At 50.9% G+C, this 6,542-nt stretch overlaps 1 pseudogene across 1 annotated transcript; it reads left to right on the forward strand.

The window, feature by feature from the left end:
* The first annotated feature begins 3,031 nt into the window (after nt 1-3,031).
* LOC310796100 (tubulin-specific chaperone C pseudogene) lies at nt 3,032-4,057 on the forward strand (annotated as a pseudogene). The gene has a single exon. The product of its transcript is annotated as a tubulin-specific chaperone C pseudogene (transcript).
* The last annotated feature ends 2,485 nt before the right edge of the window (nt 4,058-6,542 follow it).

The following is a 6,542-nucleotide window of genomic DNA, read 5'->3' on the forward strand; positions in this document are numbered from 1 at the left end:
AACAGAAGCAGGGCGTGGTCAACAGAAGCAGGGGGTGGTCAACAGAAGCAGTGTGTGGTCAACAGAAGCAGTGTGTGGTCAACAGAAGCAGTGTGTGGTCAACAGAAGCAGGGCGTGGTCAACAGAAGCAGGGGGTGGTCAACAGAAGCAGTGTGTGGTCAACAGAAGCAGTGTGTGGTCAACAGAAGTAGTGTGTGGTCAACAGAAGCAGTGTGTGGTCAACAGAAGCAGTGTGTGGTCAACAGAAGCAGGGCGTGGTCAACAGAAGCAGTGTGTGGTCAACAGAAGCAGGGCGTGGTCAACAGAAGTAGTGTGTGGTCAACAGAAGCAGGGCGTGGTCAACAGAAGCAGTGTGTGGTCAACAGAAGCAGTGTGTGGTCAACAGAAGTAGTGTGTGGTCAACAGAAGCAGTGTGTGGTCAACAGAAGTAGTGTGTGGTCAACAGAAGCAGGGCGTGGTCAACAGAAGCAGTGTGTGGTCAACAGAAGCAGGGCGTGGTCAACAGAAGCAGGGCGTGGTCAACAGAAGCAGTGTGTGGTCAACAGAAGTAGTGTGTGGTCAACAGAAGCAGTGTGTGGTCAACAGAAGCAGGGCGTGGTCAACAGAAGTAGTGTGTGGTCAACAGAAGCAGTGTGTGGTCAACAGAAGTAGTGTGTGGTCAACAGAAGCAGGGCGTGGTCAACAGAAGTAGTGTGTGGTCAACAGAAGCAGGGCGTGGTCAACAGAAGTAGTGTGTGGTCAACAGAAGCAGTGTGTGGTCAACAGAAGCAGGGCGTGGTCAACAGAAGTAGTGTGTGGTCAACAGAAGCAGTGTGTGGTCAACAGAAGTAGTGTGTGGTCAACAGAAGCAGTGTGTGGTCAACAGAAGCAGGGCGTGGTCAACAGAAGTAGTGTGTGGTCAACAGAAGTAGTGTGTGGTCAACAGAAGCAGTGTGTGGTCAACAGAAGCAGTGTGTGGTCAACAGAAGTAGTGTGTGGTCAACAGAAGCAGTGTGTGGTCAACAGAAGCAGGGCGTGGTCAACAGAAGCAGGGCGTGGTCAACAGAAGCAGTGTGTGGTCAACAGAAGCAGTGTGTGGTCAACAGAAGCAGGGCGTGGTCAACAGAAGCAGTGTGTGGTCAACAGAAGCAGTGTGTGGTCAACAGAAGCAGTGCGTGGTCAACAGAAGCAGTGTGTGGTCAACAGAAGCAGTGTGTGGTCAACAGAAGCAGTGTGTGGTCAACAGAAGCAGAGCGTGGTCAACAGAAGCAGTGCGTGGTCAACAGAAGCAGTGTGTGGTCAACAGAAGCAGTGTGTGGTCAACAGAAGTAGTGTGTGGTCAACAGAAGCAGGGCGTGGTCAACAGAAGCAGTGTGTGGTCAAAAGAAGCAGTGTGTGGTCAAAAGAAGCAGTGTGTGGTCAACAGAAGCAGTGCGTGGTCAACAGAAGCAGTGTGTGGTCAACAGAAGCAGTGTGTGGTCAACAGCAGCAGTGTGTGGTCAACAGCAGCAGTGTGCGGTCAACAGAAGCAGGGCGTGGTCAACAGAAGCAGTGTGTGGTCAAAAGAAGCAGTGTGTGGTCAAAAGAAGCAGTGTGTGGTCAACAGAAGTAGTGTGTGGTCAACAGAAGCAGGGCGTGGTCAACAGAAGCAGTGTGTGGTCAAAAGAAGCAGTGTGTGGTCAAAAGAAGCAGTGTGTGGTCAACAGAAGCAGTGCGTGGTCAACAGAAGCAGTGTGTGGTCAACAGAAGCAGTGTGTGGTCAACAGAAGCAGTGTGTGGTCAACAGCAGCAGTGTGTGGTCAACAGAAGCAGAGCGTGGTCAACAGAAGCAGTGTGTGGTCAACAGAAGTAGTGTGTGGTCAACAGAAGCAGTGTGTGGTCAACAGAAGCAGTGTGTGGTCAACAGAAGCAGGGCGTGGTCAACAGAAGCAGTGTGTGGTCAACAGAAGCAGGGCGTGGTCAACAGAAGCAGTGTGTGGTCAACAGAAGCAGTGTGTGGTCAACAGAAGCAGAGCGTGGTCAACAGAAGCAGTGCGTGGTCAACAGCAGCAGTGTGTGGTCAACAGCAGCAGTGCGTGGTCAACAGCAGCAGTGTGTGGTCAACAGCAGCAGTGTGTGGTCAACAGCAGCAGTGTGTGGTCAACAGAAGCAGTGTGTGGTCAACAGAAGCAGTGTGTGGTCAACAGAAGCAGTGTGTGGTCAACAGCAGCAGTGTGTGGTCAACAGCAGCAGTGTGTGGTCAACAGCAGCAGTGTGTGGTCAACAGAAGCAGTGTGTGGTCAACAGAAGCAGTGTGTGGTCAACAGAAGCAGTGTGTGGTCAACAGCAGCAGTGTGTGGTCAACAGAAGCAGTGTGTGGTCAACAGCAGCAGTGTGTGGTCAACAGAAGCAGTGTGTGGTCAACAGAAGCAGTGTGTGGTCAACAGCAGCAGTGTGTGGTCAACAGCAGCAGTGTGTGGTCAACAGCAGCAGTGTGTGGTCAACAGAAGCAGCGAGGCGTGGTCAACAGAAGCAGAGCGTGGTCAACAGAAGCAGAGCGTGGTCAACAGAAGGCTTTTTGGGCTGAGTTATTCATTCACTCATTCAGTCAGGAACGGATAACGGTGATGGGAACCAGACGATGGAAGGACACGAGGGAGGAGCCGATCGGCTTTTACAGAATGTAGGGAAACAGTGGATGGATAAATCGAGAAGGAGGCGGCAATGCAACATAGAGGATGCCAACTGCCAAAAAACACCACAGAAGAAGATAACGCTGATGACGTCATCAGTGATGAGGTCATCAGTGACAGTGTCAGGGATGTGATCAGTGATGTCACTTAAGCAATTGTGATGTCATCGGTGGTCAGTGATGGTGTCATCAGTGATGTCCCCTCGAGCAATTATGTCGGGTTTATGTACAAAAAAACGGTTCCCCTCTTCCACCAGTAACGTGGCGGCAAACCTACAACCACCTACAACCGCCAATGAAAACTGTGTTTGCTGCGGAGTGACGATATCACTTCCGCATCACTGCCGCAACAAACAGCAGAGCAGCAGCTGTCAGTGCAGCATGGCTGGAAGAGACGGACATGACGGAGGAGGCGGTGCGCTCAAGATCCCGGAGCGGCTGCTGAAACGGGACCAGGCGAGGAGAGAGGACGCCAATCGTAGGAAGGAAGTGAAGGAGAGCGAGTCGGCGACGGAGGAAAAGAGAGATGTCTTCTCGCGAGCTTTCAGCGAGGAGCGGCCTGTCATCCAGGAGCTGCTCTCCGGCTGCAGCGGTGTGGGCCCGGCCGCCGCAGCCCAGACGCTGAAGGAGGTGACGGCCAAAACGCAGCGTCTCCGGAAGTTCCTCAACGACAGCGTGGGCTTTCTCACTCCATACGAGCTGAGGCAAGCTCAAGCATCACTGCAAAAGCTACAAACGAGCCTCGATGAGAAGAGAGACGAGGTTTTGCACAAGAAGTTTGCCTTTCGAGCTCGCAGCAAAGCTAAGGAGGAGGTCGCTGCTGCTGCTGCTGCTGCTGCACCACCTGCTGATGCTGGCACACCTGCAGACCCCGACGGTGCCAAGGTGGACGGAGCGGTGGCCTCTGAGCAGTGCGGCTTCTCCAGCATGGACAATATGGTTCTGACTAAGACGGCTGAGGAGATCCAGAGACAGGACGTCCTGTTGACTCACCTGACTAACTGTAAGGTCCGTCTGCTTGGCTCGCCCAGCACGCTGCACATAAAGCATGTCAGTGGCTGTGAGATCCTATCCGGGCCGGTGTCGAGTTCTGTGTTCGTGGACCATTGTAGGGACAGCACGCTGGCCTTCCCCTGCCAGCAGCTGAGGACCCACAACACCACCGACACACAGGTGTACCTGCATATCACCAGCCGAGCCATCATAGAGGACTGTCACGGGGTAAGCTTTGCCCCGTTCTCCTGGTCTTATCCCACCCTGGATGAGGACTTCAGCTCGTCTGGTCTGGACCGGCACCGAAACAACTGGACCCAGGTGGATGACTTCAACTGGCTCGCTGTGGGAACACCTTCCCCGAACTGGACTGTCATTCCAGATGCTGATAGAAAAACCAGCTGGGAGCCCTAGAGTTCAAGGTTCAAAATCACTAAGATGACAAAGTAGCAGGCTGAGGAAACCAACAAATGAAATGTTTTTTTTTTTCATTCCCCGTACCCAGACATATCCTTTTGTTTTCCATGTCATCTCATGAAGATCAGTTGGATCAATATGGTTTAATCTTTAGCCAATGACTGTCTTTAGATGCTGCTGTTGGCAGATTATATCAAGTTAATCTGCCTATATATCTATGTATATGTATATATGTATATGTATATATATGTATATATGAACTTAATAGAATAGTGACATGCAAATAAATCGCACGAATAAATGGCTCTTGTGTGTAAAGGAGAACTTAACCGACAAACAATGCTGATGCATTATTTTGCACATGATCAAACGCCAAAACTGTCAACAGTTTGGCAGCATTTATTTAGTTTGACAGTTATTGTGAGTTGATTTGAGTTAAAGGATGGCTTTGCCGATGATCAACCCACTTTATATCATTATAATGTCGTTAATATAAGCAGATGGGCAGTGTTTACCTTCACTATATGTTTTCCACACAGAGAAATATCCTCCGTTTGTCCCGCTTGCAGAAACTCCGTCCCCGTCAGCTGCAAGTCATTAACCCTTGATGCGATTCTCTGTGGATGTGTGCATACTTAAAAAATTAAAATGAACAATAACAGCCGCCCTGGAAGCCGAATCGAGCCAGGTGATCAGAGTACACCTCAGTGACCCTCCCAGAGAGTGAGCCAGGTGATCAGAACACACCTCAGTGACCCTCCCAGAGAGTGAGCCAGGTGATCAGAGTACACCTCAGTGACCCTCCCAGAGAGTGAGCCAGGTGAACAGAGTACACCTTAGTGACCCTCCCAGAGAGTGAGCCAGGTGAACAGAGCACACCTTAGTGACCCTCCCAGAGAGTGAGCCAGGTGAACAGAGTACACCTTAGTGACCCTCCCAGAGAGCGACCCAGGTGATCAGAGTACACCTCAGTGACCCTCCCAGAGAGCGACCCAGGTGATCAGAGTACACCTCAGTGACCCTCCCAGAGAGTGAGCCAGGTGAACAGAGCACACCTCAGTGACCCTCCCAGAGAGCGACCCAGGTGAACAGAGCACACCTCAGTGACCCTCCCAGAGAGCGACCCAGGTGATCAGAGTACACCTCAGTGACCCTCCCAGAGAGCGACCCAGGTGAACAGAGCACACCTCAGTGACCCTCCCAGAGAGCGACCCAGGTGAACAGAGCACACCTCAGTGACCCTCCCAGAGAGCGACCCAGGTGATCAGAGCACACCTCAGTGACCCTCCCAGAGAGCGACCCAGGTGATCAGAGCACACCTCAGTGACCCTCCCAGAGAGTGAGCCAGGTGAACAGAGCACACCTCAGTGACCCTCCCAGAGAGTGAGCCAGGTGATCAGAGTACACCTCAGTGACCCTCCCAGAGAGAGAGCCAGGTGATCAGAGCACACCTCAGTGACCCTCCCAGAGAGCGACCCAGGTGAACAGAGCACACCTCAGTGAGAGTCCAAAGTGCTAGATGAGTCCTGACAGAGCAGACAGGGTGTAGAGGCCAGTGTTTTTAACAGCCATTACCAGGATAGGTGCTGACAGCTAGGGTGCCTGTGTAGCCCTCTCTCTCTCTTTCTCTCTGTGTCTCTCTCTCTCTCTCTCTCTCTCTCTCTCTCTCTCTCTCCACCCCCTCTCTCTCTCTCTCTCTAAGTGTCTGGGGCAATGCTCCAACTGAAGCCCGATGGACTGCGAAGACAATTGTGGGATTTGTTGAGGTGTTAGAGTGGCTTACTTCCATTTCAGGCCCTGACCAATGGCCATGTACGAAGACAAGCATCTAATTTCCACCCTGTGTGTGTGTGCGTGTGTGTGCGTGTGTGTGCGTGTGCGTGTGCGTGTGTGTGAAGAAGTCTGCAAGCATAATGCAGTAGGGCTGTGGCGATTCACTTATCTCCCGATTCGATACTATCACGATTCTTGGGTGCCGATTCGATTTATATTGCGATTCTTAAGTATTGCGATTCTACGATTATTGCGATTCGATATTACGATTTATTGCGATTTTTGTTTATTTTTTTCTTTTCTTTTTTCAGTTTGTTTGCTTTTTTACACTAGATTAGAACATGGGAAAAGTTGAATCATACACTAGAGACTGTATATTATATATCATGAGTAGGGCTGGGCGATATAGTTAAAAACAGGGGCGGACTGGGATCATAATTCAGGCCGGGCATTAGATACCAAGCAGGCCAGGCCGATATGGGCCAACGCGCGTGAAATTTGGGCCGTTTGAAGCCAGATTTGGGTCGTTTGAAGTCCAATTTTACAATGAGATGCACCCACTTTAACCCTGAAGTGTAATTATTACTTCAGACTAACTAATAAAGTAATAAAACCACTAGTAAACCAGTAGGCGGCGCCTGGCCTGCTGTTCAGTGAGTGGCCTGACTGCAAGCACCCAAATTTTTTTTTTTTTTTTTTTTTTTTTTTT

Source organism: Poromitra crassiceps, assembly GCF_964638095.1.
Source record: "Poromitra crassiceps genome assembly, chromosome: 22".
Classification (NCBI taxonomy): domain Eukaryota; kingdom Metazoa; phylum Chordata; class Actinopteri; order Beryciformes; family Melamphaidae; genus Poromitra; species Poromitra crassiceps.